Source organism: Lytechinus pictus, chromosome 7 (assembly GCF_037042905.1).
Source record: "Lytechinus pictus isolate F3 Inbred chromosome 7, Lp3.0, whole genome shotgun sequence".
Taxonomy (NCBI): Eukaryota; Metazoa; Echinodermata; class Echinoidea; order Temnopleuroida; family Toxopneustidae; genus Lytechinus; species Lytechinus pictus.
This window is the reverse complement of record NC_087251.1, coordinates 8,331,711-8,345,874: the sequence shown is the minus strand read 5'-3', so window position 1 is coordinate 8,345,874 and position 14,164 is coordinate 8,331,711.

The following is a 14,164-nucleotide window of genomic DNA, read 5'->3' as shown; positions in this document are numbered from 1 at the left end:
TACTCTTATTTCCACGTTTTATGAACTAGACCAATACACTTATAGAGATATGATGGCAATTCAACAAATACCCCCAACGTGGCCAAAGTTCTTTGACCTTACATGACCTTTGACCTTGATCATGTGACCTGAAACTCGCACAGGATGTTCAGTGATACTTGATTACTATTATGTCCAAGTTTTATGAACTAGACCAACACACTTTCAAATTTATGGCTGTAATTCAACAAATACCCCAATTTGGCCAAAGTTCATTGACCCTAAATGACCTTTGACCTTGATCATGTGACCTGAAACTTGCACAGGATGTTCAGTAATACTTGATTACTATTATGTCCAAGTTTCATGAATCAGATCCATAAACTTTCAAAGTTATGATGGTAATTCAACAGATACCCCCAATTCGGCCAAAGTTCATTGACCCTAAATGACCTTTGACCTTGGTCATGTGATGTGAAACTCATGCAGGATGTTCAGTGATACTTGATTAACCTTATGTATAAGTTTCATGAACTAGGTCCATATATTTTCTAAGTTATGATGACATTTCAAAAACTTAACCTTAGGTTAAGATTTTGATGTTGATTCCCCCAACATGGTCTAAGTTCATTGACCCTAAATGACCTTTGACCTTGGTCATGTGACATGAAACTCAGGCAGGATGTTCAGTAATACTTGATTAACCTTATGGCCAAGTTTCATGAACTAGGTCCATATACTTTCTAAGTTATGCTGTCATTTCAAAAACTTAACCTCAGGTTAAGATTTGGTGTTGACGCCGCCGCCGCCGCCGTCGCCGTCGGAAAAGCGGCGCCTATAGTCTCACTCTGCTATGCAGGTGAGACAAAAATCATTTCCAAGCCCCGATCAACCTAGCCTCTTGTCGAGGCCCTGTCGGCTGCTTTCCAAGCGAACATGGCGAAGCAAGGGAGAGAGCGAAGCAGAGCGCCGCGAGACAGGCTTCGCAAATTAGGAAATCCCTCGCTCCGAAAATAACCCAACAGCCCGAGCGCGGTCCCTGCAAAGCATGCCGCCATTTTCATTCACTTACTTTCCTTATTTCAAGGTCGATTTTCGTCGTTCGAAATTGAAAATGGACTAACATTGAATTTCTGAATACAACATGCCTTTGAAAACGTGATTAAATATTGAATACAATAATTTCATTTCGAAGGTCCTACTACAGGCAGAGAAGTCTTACGTAATAGCACAGCTGTTGTTTATCATTTCGTCCTTGGCTCAACGCTCATAATCTGACCTGTGGAGGTGAAATTGAAACAGCCGGGATTACCTGGCCAAGCGGGGTCGATCAGGTGGGTGTTTCATAAATATGTTCGTAAGTTAAGAGCGACTGGTGATCCTGTCTTGCGGTAAATGGTACACACCATTGGCGATGATCACCAGTCGTTCTTAAAGTCGCTCTTAACTTACGAACAGCTTTATGGAATGGCCCCCTGGGCTTGAAAAGATTTTCAAACGCAAATTGGGGTAAAATACCGCAGTTTGCAATCTGAACTGCGGTCTTTCTCCAAACGGGGGTTTGACGTAATGAAGGCGGGCATTACAAAAATAAAGGAAAACCCGGACGATCTCAGGTTAGGGGTGAAGGTAGTTTATTACCGTGACCGAGTCAACCATGAAGTATGGAACGCCATACAAATCACAAACAAGTAACACGTAGTGGCGTGACCACTTTTTCTCCTTCCCGTGATTATTTGAGGACATACGTTTTATATACACAATTCCAGAAACTTATACAACCCAAAAACTGACAGCCAACTATTGAATTAAAACTTAATACAACTCTACGCCTACATGGCAATATATACATTCACTCATTAACTGAATCAAACTGAGCAACCACTTCAACCTTACTCTTCCTTCTGCAAGTACGAACTGTACTACCATCTTTGAAAAGTAAACTAAGACAACTGCTAATCAAATAGCTTCTTGAAATAAATAAATGGGTTTCAAATAACAACCTAAGATGCACATTGATAGGCAATATTTGGTAACACACCTAAACTCTATATCTGGCTTAAACTTATACTCATTTTATAGATTATACAACTTGTCTTAAACTGTTTCTAGTTCACAAATTTACTATGCCTAACCTATTACATAAACCAATCCGCCAAGTTGGTATAAGATTACAGTCAATTATTAATGCCCAGAAATGGTACACAAACAATATCAAAAAGCATATCATTAGTCAAACAAAATACATACAAGCCTAGATGTCAAACAAAATATAAATACATGTATGAGCTACTAAACAATCAAAATACACAAGTCACCTTGCTCTCTACCATCGCCAAAAGAAAAGATCCGTACACTTTAGACAAATTATTTAAAACATACATGAATAAAAGAAAAAGCCCACAGCAAGACCTACAAACATTTGATAATCAATTTCCATGTGATCAAATATATATTTACTTAAAACAATAAAAAGGAAAAATCTAAGACAAACATACGCATGTCAAAAAGGAGACACAAAGTAAAATAGCAAATAAACATAATTAACCAGTAAAAAAATAACTGCGCAGATTTCAGTGAATTGGCTGGAAAAAGAAATCACTATTATGATACTACATGTAACTGTGCTTAAACAAAATTAATCACTACACTCTGCATAGAGGCACCATGCTATAAAACATGTAAAAGACTGTATCTAAAAAGAACAAAGTGGAAATAACAGGTACCATCAACACCAACAACATATAACATCATAAAAGTCATGTCATAAATGTAAGTGCATTACATAGGCAGTGTCAGAAAGGCAGATAAAATTTATGTAGGAACCATATCAATATTCTCAGTCAAAGCATGGACCTATTACGAATGGACATTCAACGAGAGCTCTTTATGACCACCACCTGTTTCCAGCTGTCAAAATCGCTGTCTAACCCTTAACTTTCTCTTTACGCGGTTTTTACGACGACCGCCCGGGGCGATTGTTTACACAAGCTCCTTTCGGCCAATGATCGTCACCGATCGATCACTGGCCCTCTTTCGACCAAAGACAGTCATGTTTTAGCCCCGATTGCCAATAGGGAAAGTCCCTACATTTACCTAGATTGCAATGCGCGATTCATATCCGGTTTTTCAGTACATTATTTTAGGCTGTCTATAATGTGCGATTGTCGTCTGACCATTTTATGCCCAAATGAAAATCAACTTCTGACCGAAGGTAAGCGTTACTATCGACATCAATACTGTCCGAAAAAGATGCATTTTTAACGTTTTTCCACACATTTCTCCGTCAAATTTCAACTGCTTTTTTGCCGTAGATATACGGATCTGCAAGGTGATGTCAATGCATTTCATGTGCGGTTGTTTGCGATGTACGTAAAAAATATGTTTATGCACGCCTGTTTTCTTGTTTCTGCTATTATTTTCATAGCGCTAACGTTCGCTGCTGTGCGTTGCTTTTGATAAAGTGAACGAACAACATCGCAACGGGTAGGAGCAGCGTACAATTGATTTCCGCTGTCCATCAGTGAGAGCGTGTTTTACGACCGGCTTGATGGGCGTCAGCTGCCAGCGCTCTGTTTATAAAAGGATTAGCTGTGACGGTCTTTGTCCCAAAGGCGGGGGTTCGTTGAATGTCCATTCGTAATAGGTCCATGGTCAAAGAGACATGATAAAAAGGATAATGTTATCACAGTTATCAAAAATATCACACTATAAAAATCAACATACAAGTGCATCCATTAAACAAGCATTGCACAATCTTTCATTCCTACCAATTATCAACAAACGCACCAACCTCGCAACCAAGGTAATGCAAATCAACACAAAATGTAACAAACAACCATCATCAAAGGTCAAATCATAACAGATTAACAATCAGACATAAACCATAAATCTGAAAATAAAATGAATATCTAGCGAGACATGTAAAAGCAAAACAACCGGGAAACAAAGGTTCAAGGTTAAAATTCAAAGTTAATACTTGTGGAAAACAACGTTCGAATCATCAAAGTCCAGATGACAAAAGTAGCAGTCCTTTAGGCCGTCCTGTGGAGGCATCAATCAAGTGGGGTCAAAGTCCAGTAGAATGTGTGGGAGGGGCTCTTCAACGAGGTGAGGCCAATGATCATCATTGACAATTCCTGAATGTCTACTTGGTACAAGATGATCTGGACCTGGGGACGGGCAGCCAGAGTTCCCTCGGACAAAGGATCCAATCCGGCTTCTAGTGAGGGCGGTCGGGGTCCACGGTTCCAAGGGGTAAGACTCCAGGTAAGGTAGGCGTCACAGCAGGTAGGACCAGGCAAGGAAGACAGGCCAAGGTCTAGCACAGAATGATCAGTGAAAGAGGCCTGTCGATGACAATCATAGGTTCTGTCATTAAGAGTGACCATGTGGCTAGTCACTGGAGAAGGCAACGAATGAACGCCCATCACAAGATCGGACTTGCCATTGTACTCGACTAAAGGCTGTCTAGTACAGTGAAGATCTGCATCTCCCGAAAATGGACCAAATGGATCAAGATAGCTACCACGAATGGGGTCAGTAGTTGAAGAAGGAACATTGGCATCAGGAGGATATGTCGGCTTAAGCGTGGCATAGTTGTCATGGTAACGAATGCCGGGAACTGAGCACACGGGCTTAACGACACGAGAGGCGTGCAAGTCGCGATCTATGGACATCGACACGGACCTAGTAGTGACGGGGGCACGTCGGCTATGCATCTCTGGAGATGTCCCATATGAACAGTCAATGCTGGAGTACTCTTTGTAAGTACTCAAAGCGGCTACGGAGTTGTCAGAGAGTCTACATCCGTTCGAGCTGCCATGATACGATTCAACGACTGGTGTGTTGACCGCGAAGAGACCTGTTGTTCGTGTACGATCAACAACATGGTTACGACAGTACGACTCAAATGCTCGTTTGCGACGAGCATAGTAGCTGCGACATGATGTAGCACTGCGAGACGAATCGGAACCGGGAGCGTGTTTGGTACGACTGTCGCGATTCGAATCGGCTATGGTCCTATCGATATCGTATGTAGTATCCGAACGCTTAGGCGAGCAACGATCTGTTCTAAGATTGACTTGCGAGTAACCGTCAGGGAAATACACAACATCAGAGTGCTCAACACCATCGTCATATGACGAACTAACAGGCACAGAGTTATGCTCAGTAATAAAGACCGGAGGACCTGGAACATTTACATGTTCCTCTTGGAACCTGCAAGCAAACCGACAATACACAGCCAAGAAACCAACCGCAACAGGATTGCTGTAAACATCTATAACTGTATCAGGGAGTTCCTAGGCAAGGAGTGTACTTGCAACACAATTTAGTTTGCAATAGACCTCATGATACGTATCTGAGAGATCGTGTTCAGTGTTAGGTATGATGTCATTAGTTATATCTTGTAAGATTTTGACATTGTTGTACCCATGTATAGACATGTTATTGAGATCAACTGACGGATCAACCTCACTTTCATCTACATTCATGGTTTCATGAGAGATGTTGTGACTTATCATTTCACCAGCACTCTCAAGTAAGATGTTATGACATATAATGTCACTTTCACTCATGTCAACTTCATTCTCATGTAAGATGTAATTATCACTCATGTCATCTTCATTCTCATGTAAGATGTTGTCATCAATCACTGTGACACCTTCACTCTCATGTAAGATGTTATCATCACTCATCGTGTCACCTTCATTCTCGTGTAAGATGTTATCATCACTCACCATGTCACCTCCAAACTCATGGAAAATGTCATCATTCACTGTGTCACCTTCACTCTCGCGTAAGATGTTATCATCATTCATTGTGTCGCCTTCATTCTCGTGTAAGGTACGTGTGATCATCATTCATCATGTCACCTTCAGACTCATGTAAAAAGTTATCATCACTCATTGTGTCATCTTCATTCTTTTGTGAGATGTTATCATCACCCATCGTGTCACCTTCATTTTCATGTGAAATGTTATCAGTATCAGTATCACTCATCATGTCACCTTCACACTCATGACAGGTGTTTCCTTCACTCTCATATCCAGAATCATAGTAACCATGGTTACTGATACTGAGGGGTGCACCACACTCAGGTTCACTCACAGTCATGTCACAATGGGAGAACGCTTCGCTCACCAGGCATGCATTGGATGTACATGTATCAACAATTGCACATTCAATCTTGTTCTCAGTCTTGTCATCAAGGCAAACTGTTGGACTATCCGGCTTTCTCTCATGTTTGTGTTGTATTAAGCGGGTTAAGCTACGGTTTGTATGCGGTGGTTGTGTGAGATCTGTAGGCTGGTGTTCATTGAAATCGTGGTAAATGAACTCAAGTCCAAAGTCACCGAATGTTATTAAACCTTTGGAAGGCCTAACAATCACATCGTTGTGCTCCATAAACGGTGCACCGACGAGGATGTCACCTCGGAGACCTAGACCTACAAATGCATCATCTGCAATCACTAAACCATCAAACCATAGATTATAATCTTCGTAAGATAGCACAAAGGACTACTGCCAATCACACTCGACCTGGGAATGGGGAATCCCCCAACCGAAGGAATGTTATCATCAGCATCAGACTCAGAAAAATCAACACTGTCATAATCAGCAACATCAAATTCAATATCACAATGATCAACAACTGATTTGCTGGTTACAGCCCGATAGACCGCGGGTCCGATAGACCGCGGGTCCGATAGCCCGCGGGTCCGATAGACCGCGGGTCCGATAGTCCGCGGGTCCGATAGACCGCGGGTCCGATAGACCGCGGGTCCGATAGTCCGCGGGTCCGATAGACCGCGGGTCCGATAGCCCGCGGTGTGTGTAAAATTATGGTCAGGATATAGGGAGATCCAATGCCATCAAGAGGTCAAAAGGCCAATGATACGAGTCCATTGGGGTTCTATAACGATGACCCAAAGGACAATCGCCCCCTGACATCTACTTCAAGGAAAATATTATCCCCATATTTTATCGTCGGGGACTGTTACCCCCCCCCCCGGAAATTTACCCTCTAGACGCCATACGGAGCCATCGACTTGACGACATGGCGAGATACTTTATCTTGCCATGTCGACTAAATAATGGCGCGATACGTTATCCTGCCAAGTCAGTCCACTTATAAAAAGTTATATGTCAACATAGCGATATATCGGGATTCTCGCCGGGGCTTGTACACTTCATATCTCGCCATGTGGACATATCGACTTGACAAGATAGAATATATCGCTATGTCAAAATAATAAGCGTATTAATTACTTAGGCGGCGGAAGCGGGGGGGGGGACCTTTCCTTCTAATTTTGAGGTGGGGGACGGTCCCCCCTAGATTTTTAGTTGAGAACCTTTTTTTTGCTTGTCAATTTGTTTTCTACGTCCCCCCTAAATTGAGGTGGACCCCCCTAAAATCTTTCTGTTGTCCCCCTAATTTTGGTTTATAACCTTTTTTCTTGTCAAATTTTTTTCAAAATTGGTGGTCCTTCCTATTAATTTTGGTTGATTTGCTTGTCAATTTTTTTACCTGTGTCCATCCCAAAATTTCAGGTGGACCCCCTTAAATTTTTTTGCCTTCCGCCGCCAATGATTAATTAAGACATGGCAAGATAAAATACCACGCCATGTCGTCACGTTAATGGCATTTTCAAGGCTCCATACTAGGGGTAATTATCCGGGGTAATTATCTGGAGGGTAAATTTCCGGGGGGGGGTATCAGTCCCCGCCGGTAAAAATATGGGGATAATATTTTCCTTGAAGTAGTTGTCAGGGGGTGATTGCCCTAATTGGGTTATTGTTATGCAAATTTGACCTGATTTTTGGCGCCCATATGTGTACTTTTCGAAAAATGGCGCCCACTCCCTCCCGGCCAGGCTAACTAAAGTGCCTTAAATGGATTTTGAATTATCTTATAATCACATTTAAAAAAAACCAAAGACCACTTTTTCATGTGTTCTTGAAAAAAAAATCCATGAATATATGATGTAATATCAATGGGAGCGCAAAGCACGAGCGATTTTTTTTTTTTTTTTTTTTTGGGGGGGGGTTCAATTTGGTTTAACTTCTTACCAGAGTAGGCCCTACTAGAGTATTCTGTGAACGGGAGCTGTAGTTCCTGTACTGTTGTGTTAGAATACCCTTCAATAATATTAATGATAACCTCTTGGGAATAATGCAATCTCGAAGCAATCGACTAATTCTCCTCATCAGTGGCGTATTTATTCAGCATGGGTGCACGGGGGGGGGGGATGTGTGGCGAGGGCACCAAGTTAAAAAAAAATAAATGAAATGGGGGGGGGTAGACGTCAAAGAAAATCTGATATTTCATTCTTAAAAACAAATTGAGGTATCTCACAAGGCCTAAATAAATAATGAGAACGCGAAGCGCGATCTGATTTTTTTAAATAGATTTATCATGTATTATATCCTGAAAGCCTAAGTCAGGGGCGGACCCAGCTTCCGCCATCAGGGGGAGGGGCCATTTTTTCACCCATATTTTCCCCGATCGGCCGCTCAAAGTTGATTTTTTTTGTTTCTTTGAAGGGGTTGTCCCAGTGCCGTAATGAGCCAACAATTTCGAGGGGGCTCGATATGGTGTATCGCATAAAATTAATAAGAAGTTGCCAGTGAGCGAAGCGAGCAAGCAAATATGCTGACATTTTTATTACAAAAATACAAGGTTGTGATAGATTTTGACATAATATTTGGAAAATAATATTATATTTCATCCTTATCCCTTTCCTTTTCTCTCTATTTTTTCTTAGTCTTGATTCTCTCTTCTTCTTTTTTTTTTTGGGGGGGGGGCAAAACACCCATGTCCTAACAGTCATTTCCTAGCTTTACTTTATAAGCAACATAAATGTGTAATAATCTCTTAAGCCCTATGTAATCTAAAAATGAAATTTCATGTATTTTGTCCTGAAAATTGAACATTTTGGGCAATGTTTGTGAACCTGAACAGCGTATATAACTAGATAATTACCACGAGCGCGAAGCCGAGCAGAAATGTTAAATATTCGTTCTGGCCTGGTCGAAAAGGGACATGTTAAGGATGTTTTGCAGTTAGCCATTAAGACGATACATATTTCAACGATTAAATAATGCGAGCGCGAAGCGCGAGCTGAACATTTTTGATATTCCAACCTAAAAAGATGAGATTTCAAATCCCCCAATGGGACATTCGATTCATGTTTGTCAATCATGAAAAAGGATGGGTAATTTTTGGTATCTTCCTACAATAATAATGCGAGCGCAAAGCGCGAGCAATTTTTTTTTGATATTCTGATTCGAAACTGGATAATTTTAGCACGTTTTGAATAAGATCAAGCTTTGTATCCTAAAAACATGCGTGCGCGTGTTTTAGAGTTAGACAGAATCCTGGCAATCTGAATACATTTCATTTTTCATCATAAAAATCAATAATGCGAGCGCAGAGCCCGAGCTGAAAATAATATTTGAAATTCCGATATGAAAAGGGTCAATTTAAGCACTGTTTACAGCACTGTGTATATAGGGAAATTTGATAGCACTATATAAATAATGCGAGCGCGAAGCGCGAGCTGATATTTTATTATTTATTTGACCTAGGATCGAGACATTTTAGGCCTAAGGACATTTTGTCATCATATAAGAATGATGACTATCTTCTCTTTGTTTTCCTAAAAATTTATTTCTGAAAAAGGGACAATTTAGTTATAATGAATTTATACAAATTTTATTTCATATTTATTAATCTGTTAAGCCTAATGAGTGTGTGAAATTTGTTGACAGTGCATGAGGCCTGAAAACTGGATATTTTAAGTATTTTTGTAATCATGAATAGGATTCATTGGTTGATATATTTTTAGCAAATAATGCGAGCGCAAATCGCGATCCGGATTTTTCTTTTAATGGGGGGATTTAAGTAGTTTGTTATAAAATTAATATATAGGTATACATAACTCACCAATCAAAACGCGAGCGCACAGCGCTAGCTCATAGGCCTTTATCATTTTTTTTTTATAATCGAGACACCTGAAAAGGTATATTTAGAGAATCTTATATGAAATATAAAAAGACAATACATAGGCCTACTTGGCATATAGTGCGAGCGCACAAAATGTTGCAAATGTTGATTCAAACCATAAAACTGACATTTTCCAGAGCACTTAAAACATAAATTGGTAAATAAAACAAAATAATGAAAGATCGATGTCCGAGCTGAATTATGTTTTGTATATTGATATCAAAACTTGATATTTTAAACTACATATCAGCCTATTGAGCTGTATTTATATACTGACTTAAGAAGGACTAAGGTATAATTCCTATTCTAATTGCTTGTCCTTTTCTCTTCCTTTTTTCTGTTTCTTACCCCTTTTTGCGCCACCATGGGGGGGGGGGCAAAATCTTTGCCCCCTGGATCGACCTATGTATGTTGACTTGAAAAACACTAACACTTACATGTGGGATTGAAGCAGAGGATGCATACCTCATTAATCAAATATTGCGAGCGCGTAGCGCGAGCTGAATTTGACAATAACCCTTTTTTGTGACCCTGAACAGGGTATCTATCTCGCTAAACAGACTTAAAACTCGAAAACATTTTTTTTTCTGTTATCGTAAAAACGGGATATTTTAATTCAGCCGCATTAATTGAAGTTTTTTGGCAGGACATATATTTTACTATAAACAGGCAATGTTGCGTCCCCGGTCGAAAATGAATTTGCATGAAGCCCTCTAAGTTCAAGGTCAATTTGGCGCCCTCGGTTGAACATAAACTTGGCGCCCCCATCATGTGAAATATAACTTTGCACTCCCTCCCCTCTCTGAAACATGTATTTGTTGCATTATGGTCAAAATTCAAATTAGCGCTCCCCTAGTTCGAACATCAATTTGGTGCCCCGCTAGATCGAACATCAATTCGGCGCCCCATAGTTCGAACGTCATTTTGGCGCCATCAAATCGACGTCAAGGTCAACATCTCCCTCTTCCGTTTCCCATCTCCTTTTCTTTCTTTTTTCTTTCTTTTATCCTCATTCCCCTTCCTTCCTTTCTCTTTCTTTCTCTCTTTCTTTCCCCCTCTTCTATCCCCCCTTTCTTCTCTTTCCCCCATCTTTTCTTTCGCCCTTTTCTTCTCTTTTTGCTGTCTTTTCTTTCCCTCTTTTCTCGTTTTTCCTCTCTTCCCACTTACTCTCGCTCTTTTTTCTTCTTCTTTTCCCCCTTTTCCTTACTCCGTTCTTTTCTTTTCCCTCTTCCACTTTTTTTCTCTTTTCCCCTTTACTTCTCCCTTTTTCTTTTTCTTTCCTTCTCCCTTTTTTCTCTTTTAATATTTTTTCTTCTCTCTCTCCCCTTCCTCCCTCTCTCTCTTTCTTCTCTTCTTCCCCTCTTCCTCTCTCTCTCTTTTTTCTTATCTTTCTTCCCATCTTCCTCTCTATTTAAATATTCTTCTCTTCGTTCCTCTTTTTTCCTTCTTTTTCCTCCTTTTCCTATTTTTTCTTCTCTTCCTTTTCCCTCCTCTTTTTTCCCTCTTCTTTCCCCTTTTCTTCTCCCTTTTTTCTTTGTCTTTCCTTTCCCCTTTTTCTTCTCTTCCTTTCTCCTTCTTACTCTCTTTTCTATTCTCTTCTTTTCCCATCTTCCTCTTTCTTTTTTTATTCTCTCCCTTTTCCCCTCTTCCCCCCTCTTTTTTTTTGAGCTGGGGGTGGGGGGGGGGTGAGGCAGTTTCCCCTCGGCCCTCCATGGATCCGCACCTGATAGAACCCCATGGCCTCGTATCATTTGACCTTTGGACCTCTCGATGACATTTGATATATCTGATCATAATTTTACACACACTGCGGACTATCGGACCCGCGGTCTATCGGACCCGCGGACTATCGGACCCGCGGTCTATCGGACCCGCGGTCTATCGGACCCGCGGTCTAACGGACCCGCGGTCTATCGGACCCGCGGTCTATCGGGATGTCCCCGATTTGCTCACCATATTAATGGTACAACCACTTCGTACCTCTACTTGTATGAAGCAATCACTCTCCTGCTGCCCCTGCACGACAGCAGGAAAATGGGGGGCTGGAGCGCGCCGCCTCTTCGACGCATCACCAAAAATGGGCCCGGTCACGGCAATGGCGCATCGCTGCGTTGATGCAAATCCATACATCTTCAGAGGTATGTGGGACTACGATTCACCTAAGAAAAAGAGCTAACCTGACATTATCACGAAAAAGTTACATTCGAGCGCCCGGTCCCACGGATTGGATAAAGTTCCCTAGGTGCCTGGAATAACACTGAGTCGAATGGTCTAGGTTCAGATCCCGACGGTGCCACCACGCCATTACATAAATAAAGGAAAACCCGGACGATCTCAGGTTAGGGGTGAAGGTAGTTTATTACCGTGACCGAGTCAACCATGAAGTATGGAACGCCATACAAATCACAAACAAGTAACACGTAGTGGCGCAGGTACTTTGTCTAATTGCAATTTTAAGAAGAAAAAATTTAAAACAAATAATATACATGTATATGTATTTAATATGAGAGCATATAATACACATATGCACAAAAGCCGAGTATAATTAAATTAGTTATTCAGCTTGACCTGTTGCAACGAGTATTGCAAAAAAAAAATCAGTTTGCGTTTAAAAATATTTACATTAGGGGATTCAAAGGGGTAAAGTAGTCTTTTCTCAGTTAATTGCCATTAGGAATTGCTGCTGGGTAGCATATTTCACCATTCAACAGTACAATATTATTTAAAATTTGAATGAGTCTCAATTAAAGTTTTGGCTGTGTACTTTGCCATTACATGTTTTAGATGATAACACTTTGGAATTTGGTATCAAATTAGTCAATATCAAATGGGCGATTTCCCTATATCACACAACAAAAAATTACTGAAATTAAATGGGTACTCCAGGCTGAAAATAAAATGATTTGAACAGATAAATGTATAACAGACAAACAAAATTCTGACAGTTCTCATCAAAAGAGGACAAAGAATAACAAGGAATAAAACGTTGCATTGTTTCGTTGAAACATGCATGTGTCTTCATAAATATGTAATGAGCAAGTTGATATGGTCATATCCCCACGTATCATTTTGTATTTTATTCTGTGATATTATATTTATTAAAATTTGACCTTCAAGAATAAATCAATCGGATTGAATATTAATGTGTATAAGATAATCACTCCTGCAACCTGTTTTGTTGCAAGAAAGAAAGAGAAAAAAGGAAAGAAAGAAAGAAAGGTATACTCACATCTCCGCCTATAAAGTCATAACCACTTCCAGTAAAAGCACGGCCACCAAAGTCTTCATGGGATGTGTAGATACCGGAGTCTATTACGTAAACATGAGTACCATTTCCAGTACCTGTAAATGAAATACTTCATTACTAAAATATCTGTCAATCTGAACCAAATCCGCAAACATCAGACCGCAAGATTGACAGATATTTTTAGGGTTTACCGTATTGACGGTTGGTCTAATCATCAGATGGGCTAACAACATTCAGGAATTCTCTTTTGGTCTAATAGCCAATAAGTCTAATGACCACTTGGTCTAACAGCCGATTGGTCTAATAGCCAATTGGTCTAATGAGCCAATCGGTCTAATACCCAGTTGGGCTAATCGTCACTTAGTCTAATTTTCATTTGGTCTAATTGCCATTTCGTCTAATGTATTTTATTGTCACTTGGTCTAGTTACATTTGGTCTAATACCAGTTCGTCTTATAGTCGGTTGGTCTAATACTAGTTGGTCTAATACCGTTTGGTCTAATCCTCACTTGGTCCATTAGGCCTATTCATTTGGTCTATATTGCAGTTGGTCCAATGTTCAGTTGGTCTAATCCTCACTTGGTCCATTATACAGTTGGTCTAATGTGCACTTGGTTTAATGTGCAGTTGGTCTAATTTACATTTTGGCTAATTTCCACTTGGTCTAATTTCCACTTCGGCTAATTTCCACTTGGTCTAATTTCGAGATAGTCTAACATTCATTTCGTCTGCATGCCACTTGGTCTAATTCGTAAAGTTTGGTGACTTGTTTTCAACTTTCTGATGAAATTTTAAAAGTTACTTTCCGCGCGCCGGCTTCAAATCTTCACATGCGCGCCCCTCGATATTTGAGTACAGTTAGAGTGACGTGTATTTCCATCCCCAAATTTTGAAAATATGGGAATTTCGAAAAGCCTATGGGGATGAAA